The sequence below is a fragment of the Rana temporaria genome, chromosome 3 (assembly GCF_905171775.1).
Source record: "Rana temporaria chromosome 3, aRanTem1.1, whole genome shotgun sequence".
Classification (NCBI taxonomy): Eukaryota; Metazoa; Chordata; class Amphibia; order Anura; family Ranidae; genus Rana; species Rana temporaria.
The window spans coordinates 291,858,437-291,869,983 of NC_053491.1; positions in this window are offsets into that span (position 1 = coordinate 291,858,437).

An 11,547-nucleotide genomic window follows, 5' to 3' on the forward strand; every position below is an offset into this window, starting at 1 on the left:
CAATCAAAATCAGGAAAGAAATAAGAGCCTCGAGCTCCACTGGTAGGTCCTTAGCCGCAACCTCATCCTTCAAGGCATCCGAGAGACCATGGGAGAAAGCAGCGACCAGAGCCTTATTATTCCAGCCCACCTCTGCCGCCAGGGTGCGAAACTCAATGGCGTATTCGGCTACCGATCGTGAACCCTGTCTGACGGACATAAGGAGCTTCGCAGCAGAGGCAGAGCGAGCTGGTACATCGAATACCTTCCGAAGAGAAGCAACAAAACCGGAAAACTCTGCAACCACCGGATTGTTGTTCTCCCATAAGGGGCTTGCCCAGGCCAAGGCCTTGTCCGAGAGCAGCGGGATCAAGAAGCCCACCTTTGATCTCTCAGTGGGAAAGGCATGTGGCAGCAACTCGAAATAAATGCCCACTTGGTTAAGGAAACCTCGGCACTGAGTTGGCTCTCCCCCAAAGCGCTGCGGAAGGGGGGCAGAACCGGTCATACCCCGAGACACCGCAGGCGCAACAACAGGTGTCGGGGTAGACTCTGGCGCAACAACCGGAGCGGCAGTAGGAGCGGACCCAGGAGCGACAACCGGCCTATCGGCAATGGGGGCGAGATGAGCCGTGCGTGCAAGCAGGGTTTGCAACGCCTGAGCGAACTGACCCAGCAGGTGATCCTGCTGATCCAGTCTGGCAACCAGCATGGGTAGCGAAGGTGGCCCTGTACCGTCAGAATTCATGGCTTGGTCCTAATGTCACGGAAGCATGAATCAGACGTACAACAGATAAATGAAATAGGAAGGCTTTATTAAAATCCAAACAGCAAGGTTAAAGTCCAAACGGATGATCAAACAGTGCAGAGTCTTCCACCGGAGCCAGGGATCAGGAGCCAGAAGGATAGTCCGAACGAAGCCAGGGATCGGGAGCCAGAAGGATAGTCCGTGGAAGCCGGGTCGGTAACCAAAAGCAGCAGCACAATCTCAGGAGCATGTGAATACAAGAGGACCAAGCAGGGAAATGAAGCAACAGACCTCCTATATATATATGCAAGGCATCCAGCTCCTCCCAGTGGGAAGGAGGAGCCGCAGGGTGTGGTAAGTTATAAGAAGCCCAAGAACCAATATGGCCGCCAGCACATGTCAGATGAAAGAGGCCTGCAGAGGGGTAAGACCATGACATGGGGTTATTCCTTCACTACGTAATTTTGGCTTGGAGTTGGGGAGTTTCCTTCCTCCCTCCCCTGTGGTCCATTCATCTGATCCAGATCGATTTACCTCTATGGAGAGCCTTCAGTCAAGGACCCTTGTGATACATCTAGGACCAACCCATGGTTTTCACCATCCTGCCTTTGGATACATTAAGCTGATTCTTCCCGGTATAGTCCACGCTTTTACGATTTTGCTGTGGCTGACAGACAGATCCTTGGGATCTGGTAAGAGTATTTCGCATACTTCAAATAGTTGGGAAGAATGACTTGTCCCTGATGATCGATGTGATTATTTGTTCTTCAGTGAATTTTTTATGGACATTCATTTGTACGTTTATTTTATCACATTTATTTATCCCACTTAGTCACTTTACGGTGACATTCTAAGTTTATTAATCACAGCGCTACATTTTTACTGCATCGCTTGTTTAATATTTGTCACATTAATATGTAGCAGCTCACTATTCACTTGTTTAGATCAGTGCAATTCTTTTTTCTTTCATTCCCATTGAAAGGGAAAGAAAATAACATTTCTTTATCCATTACTGATAATGTGATGTTTAGGCAGCGGGATTTTGCGACATTTTACCTTAAAGTTGCTATAAAGACCAAATTGTTCTAATTCATAGAGAATATTCGAGAAAGCTTCAGAATATTATCCCGAGCTTCCCTCTTTGGTACAAATCCCACCTGATCCAGTCCTATTAAGGAGGGTATCACCGGTTTGTAAGCGTAAAGCTAACATTTTTAGCATAGATTTTTAAATCAACATTTATCAGGGAGATGGGCCTATAGTAGGGATGAGCCGAACACCCCCCCGTTCGATTCGCACCAGAACCTTCAAACGGACCGAGCGTTCGCACCCCATTGACGTCTATGGGACTCGAACGTTCGAATTCAAAAAAGCTAATTTTAAAGCCTAATATGCAAGTTTTTATCGTAAAACGTCTTTGAGAACCCGGGTCTTGCCCCAGGGAACATGTATCAATGGAAAAAAAGTTTTAAAAACGGTAGTTTTTTCTGGAGCAGTGATTTTAATGATGCTTATTAAAAAAATTATTAAATGAAAAATTCCTTTAAATATCGTACCTGCTGGGTGTCTATAGTATGCCTGTGAAGTGGCACGTGTTTAGAACTGTCCCTGCACAAAATTAGATTACTGTAAGAAAAAAGTAATTTAAAACTGCTTGCGGCTTTAATGTAATGTCTGGTCCCTGCAATATGGATGGAAATCATTGAGAAAAATAGCACAGACAAAGGCAGTACACACACCACATAGCTTTAGGTGCACACTGCAGAGGACACAGGCCCCACGTGAGAATACTGCAGCTAGCACAATCACCTGCCTGCCAGTAAATAAGGAAGAGCTGATCTAGCTAAACTACACAGTGTATAAATATATGTACAACACCTGGGATGCATATATATCCTTTACACACTGTAACCTTAACTGACTAGCCTGCCTGCCTGCCTGCTCTATCTACCTACTAAAAATGACACTCTCTCTCTCTCTCTCTCTCTCTCTGTCATCTCTCTTTTAACCACCGCAACACACTACACAAGGCCGACCTGCAGGCGGCCTTTTATAGTGTGGGGCATGTACTAAACCCCCTGAGCCATAATTGGCCAAAGCCACCCTGGCTTTGGCTAATTATGGCTATCCGTTTTTTGCAAGCTGTGATTGACCAAGCATGTGGGTCATAGTGCATGCTTGGACAATCATCAGCCAGCAATTCACTGCGATGCCGCAGTGAATTATGGGCTGTGAAACTTAACTTGAATTTGGCGCGAACGGCCCAAAAAGTTCATATAATTCGACGAACGATCGAACATACGTTGTTCGAGTCGAACATGAGTTCGACTCGAATACGAAGCTCATCCCTAGCCTATAGCTAGAACACTGAGTGGGATCTTTTTCGGGTTTCGCTAGAAGAGTAATATGCGCCTCCTGGGTCAGTTTAGTGAATGGGTACTCTGCTTTAATGTCATTAAACAAGTTACACAAGACTGAGTTAAAGCGGTTGTATACCCTGTAAAAAAAAAATTACACCTGTAAAGGAAAAGCCATAATGAACTAGTATGCACCGCATACTAGCTCATTATGAAATACTTAACTTAAAACGAGGTGAAGAGAACTTACCTGGTCCACGCCAAGCAAGATGTCATTTTGCTCCGGCGTGTCTTCAGGTATTGCGCGTGGGAGACTTCAATTCAGCAAGGTCTGGCGGCTGCCGGGCTCGTGGTAGGAGTCTGTCCGGGGGCACTTTGCCTACTCTGGCTAGAGTAGCGACGAACTGCAATTGATACTACTGAGAGCAGGATTGCTCGGTTCATATCCAGGCCTGATGCTGCAAAGTTCTCTCTTGCTTCATCAACCTTTTCTCCTCATTTGATGTTGATGTTGGCCATATTGGGCCTGGAAATAAAGCATTTGAAAACTCTTTATTCATTGACTGGACATTCGCTCACTACTCTACTCATCAAATACACCCCTAGACAACACTGAGGTAACTTTAATATGCCGAATATGACCAACAACAACCAGTGGCTCCTGAGGGGGTAGCGCTACATTATTACATTATTTACCTGTAGGTAAAAGTCAAAAAGTGGGGTTTACAACCACTTTAACCACTAGAGTACCGGGCCATCGTCAAATGACAGCTCCACGGTGGGTCTGAATATTCGAAAAGACGTCATATGACATCCTGTATTCCTGCGGCCACTGGGGGGCGCGCGAGCGCGGCGCGTCCCCGGCGGTCGCGATGTCCGCCAGGTACCCGCGATCGGTAACGACAGAGCAGGGACGTGGAGCTCTGTGTGTAAACACAGAGCTCCACGTCCTGTCAGGGGAGAGAGGAGACGGATCTGTGTCCCTTGTACATAGGGACATAGATCGGTCACCTCCCCCAGTCACCCCCCTTCCCCCACAGTTAGAACACAATACAGGTATACATATTAACCCCTCCCTCACCCCCTAGTGTTAACCCCTTGAATGCCAGTCACATTTATACAGTAATTAGTGCATTTTTATCGCGTTAATCGCTGTATAAATGTGAATGGCGCCAAAAACGTGTCCAAAGTGTCCGATGTGTTCGCCGCAATGTCACGGTGACAGTAAAAAAATCGCAAATCGCCGCCAATACTAGTAAAAAAAATTATAAAATAAAAATGCCATAAATCTATCAGCTATTTTGTAAACTCTATAACTTTTGCGCAAACCAATCAATATATGGTCATTGCGATTTTTTTTTACCAAAAATATGTAGAAGAATACGTATCGGCCTAAACTGAGGGAAAAAAAGTTTTTTAAAAAAAAATTGTGATATTTATTAAATAAAAAAGTAAAAAATAGTGTTTTTTTTTTAAAATTGTCACTCTTCTTTTGTTTATAGCGCAAAAAATAAAAACCGCAGAGGTGATCAAATACCACCAAAAGAAAGCTCTATTTGTGGGAACAAAATGATAAAAAAATTGTTTGGGTACAGTGTAGCATAACCGCGCAATTGTCATTCAAAGTGCGACAGTGCTGAAAGCTGAAAATTGGCCTGGGCAGGAAGGGGCGTAAGTGCCCGGTATGGAAGTGGTTAATAAGCTCTCCAAACTGTTTTTTCGTAAATTCGGGAAATAAAAAAAAAAGTGTTTTCGTTTTTGTTTAATTCGTTTTTTTTTTTTTCGTAAATTCAGGAAAAACGGAAAAATTATTTTTCTCCGTTTTTTTATTCGTATGTTTGCTTTTTTCGTAAATTCGGGAAATTTGAAAATTCGGGAATTCTAAAATTCGTAATTCCGAATTTTCGGATTTCCGAAAAAGCAAAAAACGAAATTTCCGAAAAAAGTTAATGAAACGAAAATAAAAAAAAAATATTTTCGGAAATTTGGAAATTCTAAAAAATCGGAAAAATTTCAATTTGAAAATTCGGGATTTCGGAATTTCTAAAATTCGAAAATGAAAAAAAATCGAAAATTCCACAATTATGAAAATTTCACAATTTCGAAAAATCCACAATTTCGAAAATTCCGATTTTTTTTATTAATTTTTTTTTTAATTTTCGAATTTTCGAATTTTTCATTTTCGAAAATTCGTAAATTCGAAAAAAAAAAAAAACGACATTTCGAAAATGAAAAATCCGACATTTCGAAAATGAAAAATTCGAAAATGAAAAATTCGAAAATTTTCTAAAAAATGAAAAATTCGAAAATTTTCGAAAAAATGAAAAATTCGACATTTCGAAAAAATGAAAAATTCAACATTTCTAAAATTTGCGTTTTTCTAAAATAAAAAAAACGAAAATTTTTCGTATTTACGAAAATCCTAATTTTCGAAATTCGGAAATACGAAAATTCGGAAACTCGAAATTCGGAAATACGAAAATTCTAAAATTAAAAATTCGGAAGTGAAAAAATTCGGAAATTAAAAATCGGAAATTCGAATTTTCGGAAATCCGAACATTTGGGAATTCGGAAATTCGAAATTTTCGGAAGTCCGAAAATTCTGAAATCAAAAAATTGTTAACGAATTAACGAATTTCCCAATTTTTTGCACCTTTGGGCACCATATCCCCTGTATCACTTAGCCGCAAGGGGCGCCCTCTCGGCCTCACATCAGAGACTTGACAACGTCTGAACGTAGCGGAATAACACATTGTCTTCCTACTGCCATTCTCACGATCTCTGCATACCAAGACCTTCTGGGCCAGGCTGGGGCCACTAGAATTACTGACTTCTTTTCTCTCTTGACCCTGTGAAGGAATCGCGGGAGAAGCGGAACTGGAGGGAACGCATAGATCAGTGAAAACTGATCACAAGGTATTATTACTAAGGCATTTGACCCTTGTGCTAGCGCATTCCTTGTTCTTGATTCAAAGTTGTCCAGCTTCTTGTTGAACCTGGAAGCTAGCAGGTACCCCATCTCTGGCATATGGCCTGAAATATGGTGGGGTGTATTGTCCATTCTCCTGGGCACAGCTGCTGGCGGCTTAGATAATCTGCCTGCCAAATTACCACCCCTGGAATGAAGACTGCAGACAGACAAGGAACATGTCTTTCTGCCCAAAAATAAATGTGGTTCACCTCCCTCTGGGCATCCAGACTCCTGGTGCCCCCTGGGTGATTGATATAGTTCACCGCTGTAGCATAGTCGGACTGTATCCGGACAGGACAGCCTTACAACCTGTATGTACAGGCCCTGAGGGCCAGACAAACTGCCCGAATCTCCAGAGTGTTGATGGGCAGGAACCTTTCAGTTTGGACCACTTTCCTTGGATCTAAACCTCTTCTAGGACTGCACCCCAGCCTATGAGGCTGCTATCCATAGTTGCCACTTTCCAAGTAACTGGAATAAAGGATTTTCCCTTCTGAAGATGTTTTGGCTAGCAACCACCAACTGAGGCTTTTACGTACTTCTGACATCAGGCGCATCGGCAAATCCAAGGGCTGGATTCTCTTGTTCCAAGCAGACAGTATGCTGTTCTGTAAAGGCCTTGAGTGAAACTGGGCGAAAGGAACAACCCTGGATGGGGTTACCATCTTCCCCAACAACCTCATACAAAGGCAAATGCAAGGTCTTTCCCTTGCTTTGCCTACTTGGACCAAATCTTTTTTGGCCTTTGACCCAGGTAAAAGATACCCGGCTTTGGGCTGTATCTATGACTATACCCAAATACTCCAGCCTCCATAGGGGCTGTAAGATGATTTTTCTAGGCTGAGTACCCAGCCCAAGTGCTCTAAGTACTTTACCGTATTGAGCCTTTTTGGGCTGAAAATGTATCTTGGACTGGAATCCTAACCCAGGAGTTCCAGATACTTGACCATGCTGGACACGCCTAGGTCCAGCCAAGCTACAGACTGATCCATTGGCAGCAGACTGCCTTAGTATGACATTACTGCTATACCCTAGACCTGCTAGAGGCTAGCACTTTATAAAAACTCTGGCATGATGGCTAACCCCAAGTGCAAGCCTACCAACTGGAAGAGGTGCTGTTTCCCTGTGAAATGCAGACAACCTCTGTAGCACCGTGTAAATAAGCACATATGCCAATGGCTCTCTATATGTGTATGTGCCAAGAGTTAAAGCCATAGAAGCGTGTGTTCATGGAAACATGAATTTCCGACAATATGTTTTATGCAAAAACATTAAAAGTGTGCGCTGTATACACACATACACGTGTGCTAAGGAACAGACATCTTGCAAGCATGTGTCTCTGAAAGTGTTATGCAACATTACACAGGCAGACACGTACCCCTATGCGAACATAAGGAATCTTGTATAATTAAGTAAAGCTAAATTAACATGCCTCGTAATCAGGCCCGGATTTACTCCCTTTGCCGCCCCAATAGTCCTTCAATAACACCCCCCCCCCCCCCCCACACACACACACACACATTCTTGTCCTTTATCGATGACTGCTACAATAGATCAATTAAAAACATATTTTCAAACACGAGAACACTGAAAATAACTGTGCCCACTAATTGCAGCCTCTGTGCCCACTGATTGCAGGCAGCCTAACCATTTCCTAGATGGATAACACACAGCGTTCCCTGTCCTCCGGCGCTCGGATGTCACGGAGCTGGGTCTGTGTGCAACAAGGTCTCGCCCCCCTAGAACAGCTCGTGTGATAGGTGGAACACCGATTCAATCTATTATCACACAAGCTGGTCTAGGGGGGTGGGACCTTGCACACAGACCCAGCTCCGTTACATCCGTGCACGGGAGGGAGGGGCGTGCGCCGCCCCTGCACCCACTGCTGCCCTGAGGCTTGTGTGATCAAGCACTCCTGTGTGATGCAGCATCTTTATGCAATCTAACATTTTTATGTGATTTAGGTATTTCTGTGACCACATATCCTTGGGTAAAGCACTCTTGTGCGATCCCGTATCTTTATGCAATCAAGCATTTGTGCATTTTTAGGCATTTTATGCAATTTTTAGGCATTTCTGCACACAGAAGCACTTTTAATGAACCAGCGTCCTTATGTGACTATGTAAATCAACTACAAACATAATTCGTGTATCTCTATGTGAATAACATGCATCTTGTACATTCCAAACTCTGAAAAGACTGAAAAACAAAGTTATATTTCAGACAGGAGGCCTCGTATCTTGCATTAATCTTTCTTTTTAATGCCCATAGCAGAAAACAGAACATTCATTTGTTTTAATAGAGAAAAAATTTCTTTAGAACTACAATACCCAGCAGCCCCGGGGGCCCCTCTCCTAGGTCATAGTCCCTATATAAGGGGCTGTCTGGGTCTCCTCCTCCTCTTTCTTTCTGCTCATGGCACAGATGAGTATTGATTTTCACTGATATATTTCTTCATATATTTCTTGTATATCGCTATTATTCCTGGGCTTGTTGCGATTTTCTGCTAGCCCAACCTTGTATTGTGTTTTATTTTATGTATAATATTTTATTTTATCCATTATATATATTTTTTCACTAAGGGATCGTTTCTCCTTGCTCGGGGTGCGGTCAGGTTTTCTTACGCATGCTTGCACGCATAGTAGGCCTTTTGTCAGCCTCTATCCATGCAATATTTCCAGCCCCCTTGCACTATCGAGCTCTACAGAGACTCAAGGCGCTTCATTTACGCCAGGGACTCCGATACGCGGACGAGGTTCAGTTGTGCCCCGAAGCAATAGAAGAGTTGCTGTGGTGGCTTCGTCATGCCGTCGCATGGAACGGCAGAACGATTTTCAATTCCTACCCCGACGTGATCATAGAATCCGACGCGAGCCGCCAGGGCTGGGGTGCGCGTTGCGGGCAACTTACCACCGGAGGGAAATGGTCCGCAGAGGAATCGCTCCTCCATATCAATGCCCTGGAACTCCTAGCGGCATACTTTGCTATCAGAAGTTTCCTCCCTCACACTTCCAACAGATGCGTACTTCTACGCATGGACAACGTGGCAGCGGTCCAGTATGTCAACCGCTTAGGGGGCACGAAGTCCAAAGTGCTGGCGGACATTGCGTCCGAATTTTGGCAGTTTTGTCTTTCAATAAATGCCATCCCGGTAGCGGAATACCTCCCAGGGATTTCCAATGCAGTAGCAGACTGGAATTCTCGCTACCTTACGGATTCCAGCGACTGGAAGCTGGACCGTTCGGTCTTCCTTACATTGCAAACCATGTGGGGTCCCTTCATACAGACCTCTTCGCCTCTCGCCTCAACCGGCAGCTATCCCGCTTTTACAGCTGGAGGCCGGATCCGGAAGCGTCAGCGGTCGATGCTTTCCGGCAAATCTGGACACGCGGGACGCACTATGCGTTTCCCCCGTTCAACATGGTCACCAGAGTCCTTCTTCAAGTGGCGAGCCAGACGGCGACGGTGGTGCTGATCACCCCATGGTGGCCAACACAACCTTGGTTCCCTCTCCTCCTAGGGATGTCGATCGATTATCCCCGATTGATCCCGAACTCTTCTCATCTTCTGTACAACACAACCAAGGGCTACCACCCCCTGGTACTGAACGGCAACCTCCTTCTCCTAGCGTGGTTAGTTTTGGGGTCAATGACGCTGAAAACACTATTTCACAATCAGCTAGAGACTTCCTCGCCATGGCCTGGGCCCCAGGGACTAGATCGGCGTACCGATCTGCCTGGGCCATGTGGGTTCGTTGGTGTGATCAACGGCAAATTGATGCCGTTCATGCACCTGTATCAGCAGTAGTGAACTATCTAGCCGACTCTTATGAGGCTGGAAAATCCTATAGTTCACTGAATATTTATAGATCAGCCATTTCGGCTTATCACTGCCCAGTGGATACTTTACCGGTAGGTAGACACCCTTTGGTATGTAGGCTTCTCCGAGGAGTGAAGTTCAAACGTCCTCCTCGTCCTAGATACCAGTCCACGTGGGATGTCTCCCGTGTTCTAGAACTCTTTTCCACTTGGGTGGACAATGACGTCCTCTCTTTGAAGAACCTTTCCATCAAACTCACCACCCTTTTATGCCTGGTCTCCATCAAAAGGGTTTCAGACGTGAAAGCGCTGGATGTCTCCCGGCGTCAATTTTCGCCGGAAGGGGTTCGGTTCTCCGTGGTGCGTAGAACGAAAACACGGATTCAAACGGTGTTTTATCCCTTCTTTCCCGATCACCCCCACATCTGTGTGGTACGATGCTTGCAACAATACGAGGCGCGAACTGCAGCCCTGCGGTCAGACACGTTTAACCAACTGTTGATCTCCTACGTGAAACCTCACCTTCCGGTATCCTCGGCCACGCTAGCCAGGTGGGTGCGAGCAGCCATGGAAATGGCCGGAATCGACATCTCACTCTTTGGAGCCCACTCGTCAAGAGGCGCCATGGCTTCCAAAGTGGTCTCGTCAGGAGGTTCACTCTCAGACCTTTTACTGGCGGCGGATTGGTCATCAGAAACAACTTTTCGCCATTACTATTTCAGACCGATAGACCATGTCTCTACTGCTGTACTTTAATATTGTATAATTGCATGCCATATACTGTGCATATGTTGGCTTTAAACTTGCAAGATACGAGGCCTCCTGTCTGAAATATAATTCGGGATTTTCCTAGCTAATATGACGGAAAATCTGAGTTATATGATGACAGGAGGCGAGTATCTTCCCACCCTACCCACCCCTATCATGTTATGTTTTCTCGTTTTCAGGTTATTGAAGGGTGGAGTCTACGTCTGTTCGGACGATAATGAGACGTTCTGGAGTTCCCGAATGACGGTTATTCTATTTTGTTCCAGTTGAACACAGTTCCAATCGAATAGCCAGCGACCAGTTGACCATAGTTAAGAATGGCCCAGTTGGCCCTGCTTCCAGCGTCGGAGGAGGAGTTTCCGATCAACGAGGAACAAGGTCCACAGCGACGTGGTTATGTGAAGATCCAGGATCGCACAAAGAAAGAGGAGGAGGAGACCCAGACAGCCCCTTATATAGGGACTATGACCTAGGGGAGGGGCCCCCGGGGCTGCTGGGTATTGTAGTTCTAAAGAAGTTTTTTCTCTATTAAAACAAATGAATGTTCTGTTTTCTGCTATGAGCATTAAAAAGAAAGATTAATGCAAGATACTCGCCTCCTGTCATCATAAAAACTCAGATTTTCCGTCATATTAGCTAGGAAAATCCCGAATTATCCTCCACCGACGTGCGTTCCCACACTCATGCGATTAGCTGTTTGTATGTTAGCAACAGTATGTGCCAGCAACTGTGCATCCCAGCAGTTGTGCATTTGGCTAATTTGGAAGCAAGCACCTGCATGAGGATCATGTGGAAGTATAAACATGTTATACTTACTTACCTGCTCTGTGTAATGGTTTTGTAATGAGAAGCCCAGATCCTCCTCTTTTCAGGTCCCCTGCCGGTGCTCCTGGCCCCTCCCTCCTA